Genomic DNA, 15,581 nt, shown 5'->3' with positions numbered 1-15,581 from the left:
AACAAAAATCCCCCAGACGATTCTACCCGAATCGCCTGGGGGCTCGGGGGCTCGGGGGCTCAGGGGCTCCTATCGGGTTCATAAACCTAGGGTCCCTCGTGGACTGGTTTCCTTGCAAAGGCTCGGCCCAAGCAGACAGCACGCAACTCATGGACTGGCCCAAGTATCTAAACAGCAGGCTAGAAAGATGATCTAATTACCGACCGGAAGGTCTGGCCGAGGAGGAGCAGCGCCCATTTTCTGACTCCAGCCACCTCTCCGACCGGAGCACTCACTTCGGTCTCCAGCCGCCTCCGGATGGCATCTTTGACTGGAAGGCCTAGCTAAAGCACCACTTCTGACTCCAACCCCACATCTCTGACTGGGGTACGCAAAAACCTCGCTCACCGTTCTTCTCCGACTGGCGCAATCAGAGCCGACTGGGACCAACCGACCGGGGATGCCCACTCAGAAAGAACTAGGGAACGAACAGAGAAAGCAAGGTAGGATGCACAAGTCAAACCATGATACCAGGGACCATACCCTGTACGCCTATAGAAATAGTACTCTATAATCTCCCTAACACATAGTGTTGTAGGCACCGACATTTTTCCTACAGTATTGTGGGCGCCATTAAACTCCCATACGATAAGGCTCCCCCACATGCCTCTGGGCATCAACAGCGTTGTGGGCGCTGGCATTTACCGTACCAAGTGAACATGATGAAACTCCTCACATGTCTCTGGGCATCAACAGTATAGCAGGTACTGACATCTGCTATACCCGAACAAAACGATAGAACCTCCCACATGCAACCGACATCCAACAATGTTGTGGGCACCTGCCATCATCCTATACCCATCGGCATGGGCAACAAGACTTAGAAGCATACGCACTCTCTCCCTCTCACTTGTAAGGCCATCCCCTTCATCTATAAAAGGGGATGTGCTCTCTCCCAATATTCAAGTCATTCCATTCTCACTAGATCGATCAAGTTCCCTAGTACACAACCACAGAACCACCAGGTTCGATCCTCAATCACATGCTTGAACACTTAGCTCATAGCGGAGCTCCTACCACTCTTGGCCCTTCCGACCGAAGCCCGACCGGACCTCTTGTGCCCCCCATCTTTCTCCTTCCTATTTGTAACCCCACTACAAACTTCGAGCACCTAGGCTCAGGAATAAAGTCACCGACCAACTCAAACTGGACATAGGGCACGTTGCCTGAACCAGTATAAACCCTATGTCATTGAGTGCTAGGCCACCTTCGATCACAACGTATGACAAAACTACAAATATTTACTTGTTGGTCACTTTTTGCACCGACACTTAGTTACTAGAAAGATAAATCGCTCGCTCTCTGTGGCAGAACCTCCTAAGTTATAGGGCCCACATGCACCTGTCACTGTCCGACGACCTTTGACATCTATGCATATGTTTCCATTAACTTAAAAAGACTATCGGGTGTCCTCGGGGAACCCCGAATCATCCATGATTTCCGAGCAGGATCATGTTACAGAGTCAAAGTAGTATTACAACATTTATTCAAATATCAGTACTAGAGTAAAAACAGCGGAAGTCTTACGATAACATAGTTTACAAACCAGTTGTTTCAAACCTTGTAAACTAAGTTCGATAATTATTACAAACCATAGTAGTAGTGGAGTGGCATAATTAACATATACATTACACACAAATTAAACATCCTGCCCAAGGATCACACATTTACTTCTCATTATCAGAATGAACAATAGTCATGCAGCACGATCCAAAATAGATCTGCTCATGAGGCTCACCTGCAACAAGGGTCAACGAACCCTGAGTACAAAAGTACTCAACAAGACTTAACCGAAATAACACTGAGAAGACTCAGGAATGCAGGCTCAGGGATTCAAGGTATGGCTTTAGCAATAATCAAAGTTCTTTTGCATAAAAGCTCTTTTAACAAAATTCTTTATATAGAAAACTTCATAAGAATTATATACAAAGCTGACACGATCCGCGCTGAGATCATGAAACTTCATATCTAACACCTTCACAAGCCTTATTCGAGTTCCAGTTATTAGTACTACGATGATGAACAGTGAGTTGAGTCTCCATAACCGAGGAGCAATGACGATTCGAACCGATTAAGCCTAGCTGGGAATTCCAGACCACATGACATATGCAGGTTCCAGACCTACATATACCAACCTCCCCTCAGATCCTCTAAAACAAGAATGGGTCTGCGCCACCCGAGAATACAGTACTCCACCAATCCAGCCCATTGCCACATGGGTACACGCTATTCCTGCTATCTCTCCACTCCCAGTGCACGAGTAGCCCTTCTCGTAATAGAATTGCCAAGTTCAGGCTTACCGGAGTATGTGGTTAGTACTACAAATTCTCACCTCATGCAATTCAACAACAGACGTGCCTTAATCGACACAGGCGGAAAGAACCCGCTCACAAGACCTCCATATCTGGTGGCTCACACTCACTGAGTCCGCCCGGTCTAGATTTATTACTCCACATTCCCATATCACGTGCTAACATAATTAACCAATGTTCCATTTAAAATTTGCAGGTGGCAGGTAGTCACCCGACTTTCATCGTTCTACGCATAGCTAAGCAAAACTAGGCATATACGAGTTTAAAACTGGTAATATGGTAAATATGGAATAACAAGGGTGGTAATGCACCAATTAGGCTCTTACTTAACTCTTAACCACTTAATGCAGTAATGGAAAGCAAAAGTGAAATTAATTTATAAAACACAAGGTAGGATTGTATGCATCTGGGGCTTGCCTTCGTTAACGGAAAAATCTGGCTCCTGCGACGTTTCACAAGTATTTGATCCGACCTCAACAGACGGATTAACCTCCTCAACAACTTGATTAACTACCACGTGTTCACCTTCGTTCACTACATGTAATAACAATGACATGTTTAACATGATGCAGAATACAAAACATGATGCTCGATGATGGATGCAAAAATTAACAACTTGAATACAACTTTCCTTCACGGTACAGTTACAAGTCAAACTAACCAATTCTTTTTCGTACTACTTATATCAATTGCCAAAGATCATTACCAACTAATGACCCAAGGACACCACTCAATCAAAAATTCAATCAAAACCTAAATCATTAAAAGTTACTATTTGCTTTTATGAATGAATTATTTAATTAAGAATTATGAAATAAATCAACTTGTTCCAATTAACCTCAAAATTTTTGTAAACATTCATCACATGATAACTAAGTGGCAAAACAAATCTCATAATTTTTGGATAATTAATTGAGCCTAGAAAAATCATGGAAATCCATTTATTAATTAATTGAGCAATTTTCATTACATTCAAAAAGTTCTGTAAATCAATATTTCATATTTTTACTAAATAATATTCATCTCAGAGAGGTCACACAAAAAATTTCATAATTTTTTTAGCTCTAAATAAATCTACACAAAAATAACAAATTATAGCACTATTTAATCATTTCTGAAAAAGGAAAAATTCATTTTCAAAACACCCGCTCACACAAACAGCTCGGAAAGAACTAGGAGCTCACACAAACAACTCGGAAAGAACCAGGAGCTCACACAAACAACTCAGGAAGAACTAGGAGCTCACATAAACAACTCAGAAAGAACCAGGAGCTCACATAAACAACTCGGAAAGAATCAGGAGCTCACATAAACAACTCGGAAAGAACTAGGAGCTCACACAAACAACTCGGGAAGAACCAGGAGCTCACATAAACAACTCGGAAAGAATCAGGAGCTCACCCTGAACGCACTGGAGCATAAAGCTGGATCGGAAGAACAACGGATGAGTGGTTTGACGTGCACAGGAAGCACCAGTAGCTCACTCTGAGCTCAATGGAGCAAAGAACGGGGCTGGAGAAGCAACGGTGAAGCAGGTCGACGATCCGAGCAACCATGGCGGAGCAAAACGTCGACGGTGGCGGTGCTCCAGCGACTGCGGTGGACAAAACTATCAAGCAACAAGGTATTAAGCACCACGGCATCAAGGCGAAGCTGGAGGTACACTGAGCAAGAGCAACAGCTCACTGGAAAGCGCTGGCCACGACGGCGCAAGCACGACGGTGAGGTTGCCGGCCAAGAGGAAGAAAGGCACGCACAGCGGGTTCCCGGTGGAATCAGGCACCAAGACTCGGTTGGCTAGGTGTGCAAGGAGTAGGCGGAGTTGGAACAAGCTTTGCTGAAATGGTGGAGGCACTACGGCGACGACAAACACACGACGGAGCAGCGGTAATGGCGACTGGAAAACAGAGGAGGAGAGTGGAGAAAAATGGTGACGGTGAAGTCCTTATAGAGTGGCTCAGAAGCAAGGAGAAGCCATGCAGGAGCCTTTCCCATGCCAGCATGAAGCCAAGGGCGGCCACCATCGCGTCTGTAAGCAGAAGGAAGACCGTAGACGGTGAGTTGGCTTCCGTGGTTACTGTTCATCAAAATTACCAAACTACCATTCGATTTAAAAATCCAAATTACTCCCAAATTTATGTAACAACTCAAAAATCTTCAAAAATAAAAGTTGCTCCAAATTTAAAGTTCTACAACTTTGCTTTTATAACCACCCCCTAATTCAGTCTACATTTTGAAATGCAAATTTGAATTCAAAAAGGGAACATTTAAAGAATCTCGCCTTTTCAAATTACTTCAAATTTTTCATAACAACTTTGAAATCTCCAAAAACAAACTATGTACAACTCAACAAGCTCTACACTTTTGCTTTTAGGCTCAACCCCAAAATATACTTAGATTTTGAAATGGGTTTTCTGGGTAGAATTTAAATACTGAAAATCAGAGTTTTCGGAAATTCAATTCAATACAAAGAATTTTAACTCAATTCAAGCCATACAAGTCAACACATGTAACATAAAGGTAAACTTGTTTTAGTGTATGCATATCAAAAATTTTACTAACACATAAATGATGTGCTATGCATATGATTACATGGCATGTTTTAGTATTTAAACACCCGAGGTGTTACAATCCTTCTCCCTAAAAGAAATCTCATCCCGAGATTCAAAGTCCAAGGGTAAGTAATGGAAAAAGAAATGTGTCAATCCAAAAACATTCACAACTTGTTCATAATACAACTAAGGTTCTTTTACAAAACACCATTTGTAGTAACCGAGCTCAACTAACATTATTCTATTTTATATTGACGCTAGAAACTCTAGAAACTTTTCTAACAAGTAATCTTCTGATTCCCAAGTAGCTTCCTCTTCTGAATGTTGATTCCATTGTATTTTATAGAACACGATCTTTCTAATCTAACACTCAGATAGGATATTCGAAATAAGTTAAATCCAGTTCTAGTTCCACTCCTTCAACTTCAACATTCTGTTCAGGCACTCGGAGACACTTCTTCAATTGAGAAACATGGAACACATCATGCACAGCTACGAGATGTTTAGGTAATTTCAAGCGATATGCTACTTTTCCATACCTCTCCAAAATTTGATATGGTCCAATGTATCGGGGTGCCAACTTTCCTTTAACACCAAAATGGGTAACTCCCTTCATTGGTGATACTTTCAGATGTACAAAATCTCTTTTGTTAAATACCAATGGTCTCCATCTTCTATCCGCATAACTCTTTTGTCAAGATTGAGCTATCTTCAAATTACTTTGTATTTGCCTAACCTTGTCTTCTGTTTCTTTCACAAGGTCAACTCCAAAGAATCTTCTCTCTCCAGGCTCAGACCAACTCAACGATGTTCTGCATCTACGACCATAGAGTGCTTCAAATGGAGCCATTCTAATGCTTTCCTGATAACTATTGTTGTATGAGAACTCGACCAAAGGTAAGCATTCATCCCACTTAGTGGAATAGTTAAGGACACAACACCTTAACATATCTTCAAGCACCTAATTGACTCTTTCAGTTTGTCCATCAGTCTACGGATGATAGGCTGTACTATATAGTAGTTTGGTACCCAATGAAGAATGCAATTGTTTCCAAAAATTGGAGACAAACTGTGTACCCCTATCTGACACTATGGTCTTTGGTACTCCATGCAAACTCATGATTCTTGCTAAGTACATTTTGGCATATTGGATCGTAGGATATATTGTCTTGACTGGAAGAAAATGTGCTGACTTAGTGAGTTGATCTACAATAACCCATACTGAGTCAAATCCCTTTGATGTCTTGGGTAGACCAACAATAAAGTCCATACTTATGTCCTCCCACTTCCAAGATGGAATAGGTAATGGTTGTAATTCACCAGCAGACCTCAAATGTATAGCTTTCACCTTTTGATAAGTATCACACTTTGCTATAAATCTAGCAATCTCTATTTTCATTTTAGTCCACCAGAATCTTTGCTTCAAGTCATGGTACATCTTGTTGCTTCCTGGATGAATAGATAACCTAGTAGCATGCGCCTCTTCTAGAATTGACTATCGCAACTCAGAAACTTTTGGTACCACCAGGCGATCCTTGAACCACAACACATCTTCATCATCAATGCTAAAGCATTCCGCTTTTTCATTCTTGACTCTTTCCTTGATATGGGCTATACCCTTGTTTTCCTTTTGAGCAGCAATAACTTGATCTCAAATAGTGGCTTCAACAATTATGTTGGTCAAACTTCCTTGTTGAATTACTTCTACATTCAAAATTTCTATTTCTTGACATAAATTCAAACCCATTATTCTCACTGTCAGACAATTGCAATAACTTTTGCGACTGAGGGCATCTGCAACCACATTTGCTTTACCAAGGTGATAATGTACTTCCAAATCATAATCCTTAATCAATTCTAACCATCTTCTTTGTTGCATGTTCAACTCTGACTGAGTAAAGATATACTTTAGGCTGTTGTGGTCTGTATACATATGGCATGTATTACCAAGCAGGTAATGTCGCCAAATCTTTAGAGCATGAACCATAGCTGCTAACTTCAAGTCATGAGTCGGATAGTGTTCTTCATGCTGCTTAAGTTGCTGGGATGCATAGGCAATGACTTGGCCTTCTTGCATCAACACACATCCAATACCAATACCTGAAGCATCACAATAAACATCAAATGGCTTCTTGATATCAGGTTGGGCTAATACTGGTGCAGTAGTCAATAGTCTCTTCAAAGTCTGAAAAGCCTCCTCACAATCTGATGACCAGACAACTTAACTTGGTTCTTCAACAATTTAGTTATAGACTTTGATATTTTTGAGAAATCTAGAATAAACCGACGGTAATACCCCGCCAATCCCAGAAAACTTCGAACTTGATGAACTGTGGCTGGCGGTTTGCAATCAAGCACATCACTTACTTTGCCGGGATCAACTGCAACTCCTTCGGCTGACAAGACATGTCCAAGAAATTGCACTTCCTTAAGCCAAAAATCACACTTGCTAGACTTGGCATATAGTTGATGTTCTCTCAAGCGGGTTAGAACAATTCTGAGATGTTCCGCATGTTCTTTCTTATTCTTGGAATATACTAAAATGTCATCAATAAACACCACTACAAACTTGTCTAGCTCAGGCATGAATACTGAGTTCATTAGATACATGAAATGAGCTGGAGCATTTGTCAAACCAAAAGACATTACCAAGTATTCATATAATCCATATCTTGTGGTAAATGCCGTTTTGGGAATATCTTCAGGCTTTATCTTGATTTGGTGATATCCTGACCTCAAATCTATCTTGGAGAAAACTTTGGCTCCAGCCAATTGATCAAAAAGCAAATCTATCCTAGGTAATGGATACTTATTCTTGATGGTCACTTCATTCAACGGACGATAGTCAACATATAACTTCAGGGTCTCATCTTTCTTTTTCACAAAAATTGCCGGACATCCCCAAGGTGATGAACTAGGTTGGATAAACCCCTTCTCAATTAATTCTTGTAACTGAGCCTTTAACTCGGCCAATTCCTTAGGTGGCATCCTATAAGCTCTTTGAGAAATCAGAGCTGTTCTAGGTTGTAACTCTATATTAAACTGTACATCCCTATCAGGTGGTAGACTGGGTAAATCCTCAGGAAACACATCCGGAAATTCATACACTACCGGAATATCTCTAATCTCTTTGACAGCAGTTGCACAAATCTTACCCACTGATCTTCTTAGGGTTGGAAGTTGGATGAGAAGTTGAGAATTACTATTAGGCAAACTCACTCTTAATGTCCTATTCAAAGCATCTATAACAGCCTTATGCTGATACATCCAATTCATTCCCAAGATTACATCTATATCCTGATCCTTAAGGATAATCATGGTAGTGGGAAAAATATGCCCACCCAGATTTATGGGTACCTGATATACCATTTCCTTAGTACATAGACGTCCCCCGGGCGACTGTATAAAGAAACTTTCCTTTGTTGCCCCAATTGAAATTTCATGCTTCACAACAAATGTTCTATTGATGAATGAATGCGATGCGCCAGAATCAAAAAGTATAACTGCAGAGTGATTGGCAACAGGAAACATACCCATCATCACTGGCTCCCCTTCTGGAATTTCTCCAGCTTGAATATAGAACACCCGTCCTATCTTCCTCTCATCTTTGCCCTTCTGAGCATTTTGATTGGGATTCTTGTTTGGTGCCTGACCCTATTGTTGATTGGCAGGGGCCTTCTGATAATTTTGATTAGCCTGCCTAGGATATGGACATTCTCTAAAGAAATGACCAGTCCTTCCATAATTGTAACACAGATAGTTATGACCCTAGGACGTTGGAGCATTGCCACCAGGAGCATTGGTTGACTGTGAATTCGGATAGGTTATAGCAGGATGAACATTTGACTGTTGCCCGGCTTGAGACTGTGGCAGATGATAAGGAGGATGATTATGATGTACTAGATGATAAATCACCCTCTGTCTCTTCAGATTTCCCCCAAAAGATCCAGACGGCATACTCTTTTTCTTTTTGAGCTCCTTATGCTGCCGATACTTTGACTCTAAAGCAATTGCAATATTTACGGCCTCATGGTAAGTGACATTGGTACAAGTGGTCATCATAGTCTGCAACTTGGTATTCAGACCTCTCATAAACCACATCTTCTTCTTGGCATCAGTATTAATATGTTCTAATGCATATTGGGACAGATGATTAAATTTTCCCACATACTGCATCAGAGTTTGATCTCCTTGCTTCAAAGCAAGGAATTCATCTAGCTTCATAGCCATCACTCCTTCAGGGATATAATAGGCTCTGAAGACAGTATGGAACTCAGCCTAAGTTATTGGAATGCCAGCTGGTTGCATAGCCACTAAGTTTGCCCACCAAGCACTTGCTGCTCCCCTAAGTTGCTGGGCGGCAAACGTAGGTTTCTGATACTCCATGCATGGAATAAGGTCAAATTTCTGCTCCATGGTTCGAAGCCAGTCATTAGCCTCCAATGGTTCATCTGCCTTGGTGAACACCGGTGGTCTTGTGTCTGTAAAGTCAACATATGTAGCCTCCTGTCTGTTATGGTGACAACCACGGTTTCCTTGCATCTGATTCTGATTACATAGAGCAATCTCATGAAGTACACGAGAATTTTCAGTCATCACATTGACAAGTGCAGTTATAGCATCAGCTAAATTTGTTGGAACTGGTGGCAGATCTAGAATACCATCCTCATCTTGTGAAGTTCCAGGAACATACGAACCCCACGTACGACGCATCTGCTCATGACAAACCAGACTTTATTCACAAGCCTTTATTGAATTGCACAAAAGCTTACTCCAGACACATTACATAGGGTTTACTACTATAAACACCAAAACCTATAAGTACCAAAACAAGATACACAGCTTAACCATAATTAACTATTATACAACTCTACTCTTTTCTGTGATTACTTCAAACTTCAGACTCGATATCCATTCTAGAATTATTACCGCCTTCATCATCACTTTCATTGATCATTACTAATTCTTCAGGATCTTCTTCTTCTTCTTCTTCTGATTCATTATCATCGGCAAGGATGACACTAGGGTCCATGGCATCAGCTTAGGGTTCATGATTTGGATTTAGTAGATTGCTAAGCCTATGAACTTCCTCATGCAGATAGGTATTATGTTCCTCTAAATCTTCTACATAGAATTCTAGCTCATGAGTTCTAGCTCTAGCTACATTTTCTCTCTGCCAAGCTTCATTCCTTCCCTCCACCGTACGAACTAACATGCTTTCGTAGTTCCTGTGCGCGGTGGTGAGACATCTCAATTGATCCTGTAGTTCTCCTACCTAGATAGCATCCACAGCCCTATCTTGAGTAGCTTATGCTAACTCTACAGAAATCCTCTGTATCTCTGCCTGGGGATCAGGCCTAGAGCTGCTACTACTAGCACCGTCATTTCTAGGGGCAAGTTGGTGACGAGGAACTCCTTTGGGTCCGGTGGACTTATGGGGCATCATCTTGGCACGAGTCATACTGTAGGAAACCAATCTAATCCAAGTAAGACCATCTGATCAAAATCTAAAAAGTAGCTAAGATGGATTACATTCCTCAAACCAGACTCACTACTCAACTCCAGACTAAGAGGTGAAGGAAGTAATGAGTGAATTATTCATGATGCATGAATCGTTCTTACGAACAAAAACATCAAAGTTTATAATGCACATAAACAACATTTATTTATATAGGGCATAATAAGATTACTACTCCACCACACAAGACCCTTTTAATCAAATAAGGAATGGTGAGAAAGAAATAAGATAAGTCAGAAGCAATTTGGACCAAATTATCAAGTTAGATTTAGTCATCCCAAATCATTTTGAAGTTTTTGTAAAACAATACAACAACAAAAAAACTTGTAACGATCGCTCTGATACCATTCTGTGGCAGAACCTCCTAAGTTATAGGGCCCACATGCACCTGTCGCTGTCCGATGACCTTTGACATCTATGCATATGTTTCCATTAACTTAAAAAGACTGTCAGGTGTCCTCGGGGAACCCTGAATCATCCACGATTTTAGAGCAGGATTACATTACAGAGTCAAAGTAGTATTACAACCTTTATTCAAATATCAGTACCAGAGTAAAAATAGCGGAAGTCTTACGATAACATAGTTTACAAACCAGTTGTTTCAAACCTTGTAAACTAAGTTCGATAATTATTACAAACCATAGTAGTAGTGGAGTGGCATAATTAACATATACATTACACACAAATTAAACATCCTGCCCAAGGATCACACATTTACTTCTCATCGTCAGAACGAACAATAGTCATGCAGCACGATCCAAAATAGATCTGCTCATGAGGCTCACCTGCAACAAGGGTCAACGAACCCTGAGTACAAAAGTACTCAACAAGACTTAACCGAAATAACACTGAGAAGACTCAGGAATGCAGGCTCAGGGATTCAAGGTATGGCTTTAGCAATAATCAAAGTTCTTTTGCATAAAAGCTCTTTTAACAAAATTCTTTATATAGAAAACTTTATAAGAATTATATACAAAGCTAACACGATCCGCGCTGAGATCATGAAACTTCATATCTAACACCTTCACAAGCCTTATTCGAGTTCCAGTTATTAGTACTACGATGATGAACAATGAGTTGAGTCTCCATAACCGAGGAGCAATGACGATTCGAACCAATTAAGCCCAGCTGGGAATTCCAGACCACACGACATATGCAGGTTCCAGACCTACATATACTAACCTCCCCTCGGATCCTCTAAACCAAGAATGGGTCCGCGCCACCCGAGAATACAGTACTCCACCAATCCAGCCGTTGCCACATGGGTACATGCTATTCCCACCATCTCTCCACTCTCAGTGCACGAGTAGCCCTTCTCGTAATAGAATTGCCAAGTTCAGGCTTACCAGAGTATGTGGTTAGTACTACAAATTCTCACCTCATGCAATTCAACAATGGACGTGCCTTAATCGACATAGGCGGAAAGAACCCGCTCACAAGACCTCCATGTCTGGTGGCTCACACTCATCGAGTCCGCCCGGTCTAGATTTATTACTCCACATTCCCATATCACGTGCTAACATAATTAACCAATGTTCCATTTAAAATTTGTAGGTGGCAGGTAGTCACCCGACTTTCATCGTTCTACGCATAGCTAAGCAAAACTAGGCATATACGAGTTTAAAACTGGTAATATGGTAAATATGGAATAACAAGGGTGGTAATGCACCAATTAGGCTCTTACTTAACCACTTAATGCAGTAACGGAAAGCAAAAGCGAAATTAATTTATAAAATACAAGGTAGGGTTGTATGCATCCGGGGCTTGCCTTCGTTGACGGAAAAATCCGGCTCCTGCAACGTTTCACAAGTATTTGATCCGACCTCAACAGACGGATTAACCTCCTCAACAACTTGATTAACTACCACGTGTTCACCTTCGTTCACTACACGTAATAACAATGACATGTTTAACATGATGCGGAATACAAAACATGATGCTCGATGATGGATGCAAAAATTAACAACTTGAATACAACTTTCCTTTATGGTACGGTTACAAGTCAAACTAACCAATTCTTTTTCATACTACTTATATCAATTGCCAAAGATCATTATCAACTAATGACCCAAGGACACCACTCAATCAAAAATTCAATCAAAACCTAAATCATTAAAAGTTACTATTTGCTTTTATGAATGAATTATTTAATTAAGAATTATGAAATAAATCAACTTGATCCAATTGACCTCAAAATTTTTGTAAACGTTCATCACATGATAACTAAGTGGCAAAACAAATCTCATAATTTTTGGTTAATTAATTGAGCCTAGAAAAATCATGGAAATCCATTTATTAATTAATTGAGCAATTTTCATTACATTCAAAAAGTTCTGTAAATCAATATTTCATATTTTTAGTAAATAATATTCATCACAGAGAGGTCACACAAAAATTTTCTTAATTTTTTTAGCTCTAAATAAATCTACACAAAAATAACAAATTATAGCACTATTAAATCATTTCTGGAAAAGGAAAAATTCATTTTCAAAACACCCACTCACACAAACAACTCGGAAAGAACTAGGAGCTCACACAAACAACTCGAAAAGAACCAGGAGCTCACACAAACAACTTGGAAGGAACCAGGAGCTCACATAAACAACTCGGAAGAATCAGGAGCTCACCCTGAACGCACTGAAGCATAAAGCTGGATCGAAAGAACAACGGATGAGTGGTTCGACATGCACAGGAAGCACCAGTAGCTCACGCTGAGCTCAATGGAGCAAAGAACGGGGCTGGAGAAGCAACGGTGAAGCAGGTCGACGATCCGAGCAACCACGGCGGAGCAAAACGTCGACGGTGGCGGTGCTCCAGTGACTGCGGTGGACAAAACTATCAAGCTACAAGGTATTAAGCACCACGGCATCAAGGCGAAACTGGAGGTACACTGAGCAAGAGCAACGGCTCACCGGAAAGCGCTGGCCACGACGGCGCAAGCACGACGGTGAGGTTGCCGGCCAAGAGGAAGAAAGGCGCGCACAGCGGGTTCCCGGTGGAATCAGGCACCAAGACTCGGTTGGCTAGGTGCGCAAGGAGTAGGTGGAGCTAGAACAAGCTTTGCTGAAACGGTGGAGGCACTATGGCGACGACAAACGCACGACGGAGCAGCGGCAATGACGAATGGAAAACAGAGGAGGAGAGTGGAGAAAAACGGTGACGGTGAAGTCCTTATAGAGCGGCTCAGAAGCAAGGAGAAGCCATGCAGGAGCCTTTCTCGTGCCAGCGCGAAGCCAAGGGCGGCCACCGTCGCGTCTGGAAGTAGAAGGAAGACCGTAGACGGTGAGTTGGCTTCCGTGGTTACTGTTCATCAAAATTACCAAACTGCCATTCGATTTAAAAATCCAAATTACTCCCAAATTTATGTAACAACTCAAAAATCTTCAAAAATAAAAGTTGCTCCAAATTTAAAGTTCTACAACTTTGCTTTTATAACCACCCCCTAATTCAGTCTACATTTTGAAATGCAAATTTGAATTCAAAAAGGGAACATTTAAAGAATCTCGCCTTTTCAAATTACTTCAAATTTTTCATAACAACTTTGAAATCTCCAAAAACAAACTGTGTACAACTCAACAAGCTCTACACTTTTGCTTTTAGGCTCAACCCCAAAATATACTTAGATTTTGAAATGGGTTTTTAGGGTAGAATTTAAATACTGAAAATTAGAGTTTTCGGAAATTCAATTCAATACAAAGAATTTTAAATCAATTCAAGCCATACAAGTCAACACATGTAACATAAAGGTAAACTTGTTTTAGTGTATGCATATAAAAAATTTTACTAACACATAAATGATGTGCTATGCATATGATGACATGGCATGTTTTAGTATTTAAACACCCGAGGTGTTACACTCTCCCACCTAGCTACCTCTGGTTAGCTTGTTAATAATAGTGAGTTTAGCTAATTTACCCTCATCCTTCACTATCGTCTACCTACCTAGGATGAACTTAGAACCTACCTTTGGCAAATCCTAGTCCTATATAAATTCTAGCCTTCCACCTTCCTATGGGAAAAATATAAATTCGACACTCGGTACTCACCTAGCGAAGTGCTATGCAATAGTTCTATGCGCTTGTGGAATCCTCCAATAGTCGTTAAGAAATATCAACAAGCATTTCTGACACCGTTGCTAGGGAAGACAACTAGCCTCAGATTTATATTGCTAGATTCGCTAGCAAGATTTTTAGTTATCCTAAGTAGTTTATCCTTTTTTCCTCATATCCCTTCACTACCCTACACAATCATGGGCGATAAGTCCATTCATGATTTTTCTGCACCCTCGACTGCTAATGTAGCCACCGGACCCAATGTTATCAATGGGGATACTAACTTTGAGCTTAAGCCAGCGTTAATTATGATAGTTCAAGCTAGTCCATTATGTGGGAAAGCCCGCGAGGATGCAGATGCTCACCTCCAACATTTCTTGGAGATTTGTAGCACATTCCCCATTAAGGGAGTGAGCCAAGAGGCTATACGTCTTTGCCTTTTCCCCTTCTCTTTGTTTGGAAAGGCTAAGCAATGGTTTTACTCTAACTGCAATGCTGTAGATACCTAGGACAAGTGTTCCAACACTTTCCTAGTTAAGTTTTTCCCCATGGGGAAGACTAATGCTCTGTGCAATAAAATCTCTAGTTTTCAACAACTAGCAGATGAGTCGATTCCCAAGGCTTGGGAACAAATGTAGGAGTATGTCTCTGCATGCCCACACCATGGCATGGAAGACTAGCTTTTGATCTAGAACTTCTACCATGGATTAGTGCCGTTAGATAGGAGCCATTTAGATGATGCTGCTGGTGGTGCATTCTTTTCGCAAAGTGTTGTAGATACAAAGACACTGATCGAGAAGATGGTCTCCAACCAAGGATGGAGCAACGATCGACTCCAACCCTATAAATGAGATATGCATTCAATTAAAGAAATTGACATGCTATTAGCTAAGATGGATCTACTCGCAAAGCGACTGGAACATTAAGAGAAGGTGAGTTCCCCGAGCACACCACGTGACGCGACGAGCAGATCGAACCACGTTGCACTCAAGGCTAGCTCCCACAATGACAGACCATGATAGTTCTTCATCAAAAGTGGCAACTACACCTAGAGATAGAGATGTGGCGACAGTGGCGATGTCGAGCCATGAGGACCTAGGCACCAAAA

The 15,581-nt window shown here is 41.0% G+C and overlaps 1 non-coding gene across 1 annotated transcript; it reads right to left on the bottom strand.

Annotated features, from left to right (window-relative positions):
• Positions 1-15,034: 15,034 nt before the first annotated feature.
• LOC136519218 (small nucleolar RNA R71) lies at positions 15,035-15,143 on the bottom strand. The gene has a single exon (XR_010774777.1). It is a non-coding gene; the product is annotated as a small nucleolar RNA R71 (small nucleolar RNA).
• Positions 15,144-15,581: the final 438 nt, after the last annotated feature.

This window comes from Miscanthus floridulus, chromosome 17 (genome assembly GCF_019320115.1).
Source record: "Miscanthus floridulus cultivar M001 chromosome 17, ASM1932011v1, whole genome shotgun sequence".
Taxonomy (NCBI): domain Eukaryota; kingdom Viridiplantae; phylum Streptophyta; class Magnoliopsida; order Poales; family Poaceae; genus Miscanthus; species Miscanthus floridulus.
This window is presented reverse-complemented; position numbering and strand designations above follow the sequence as displayed.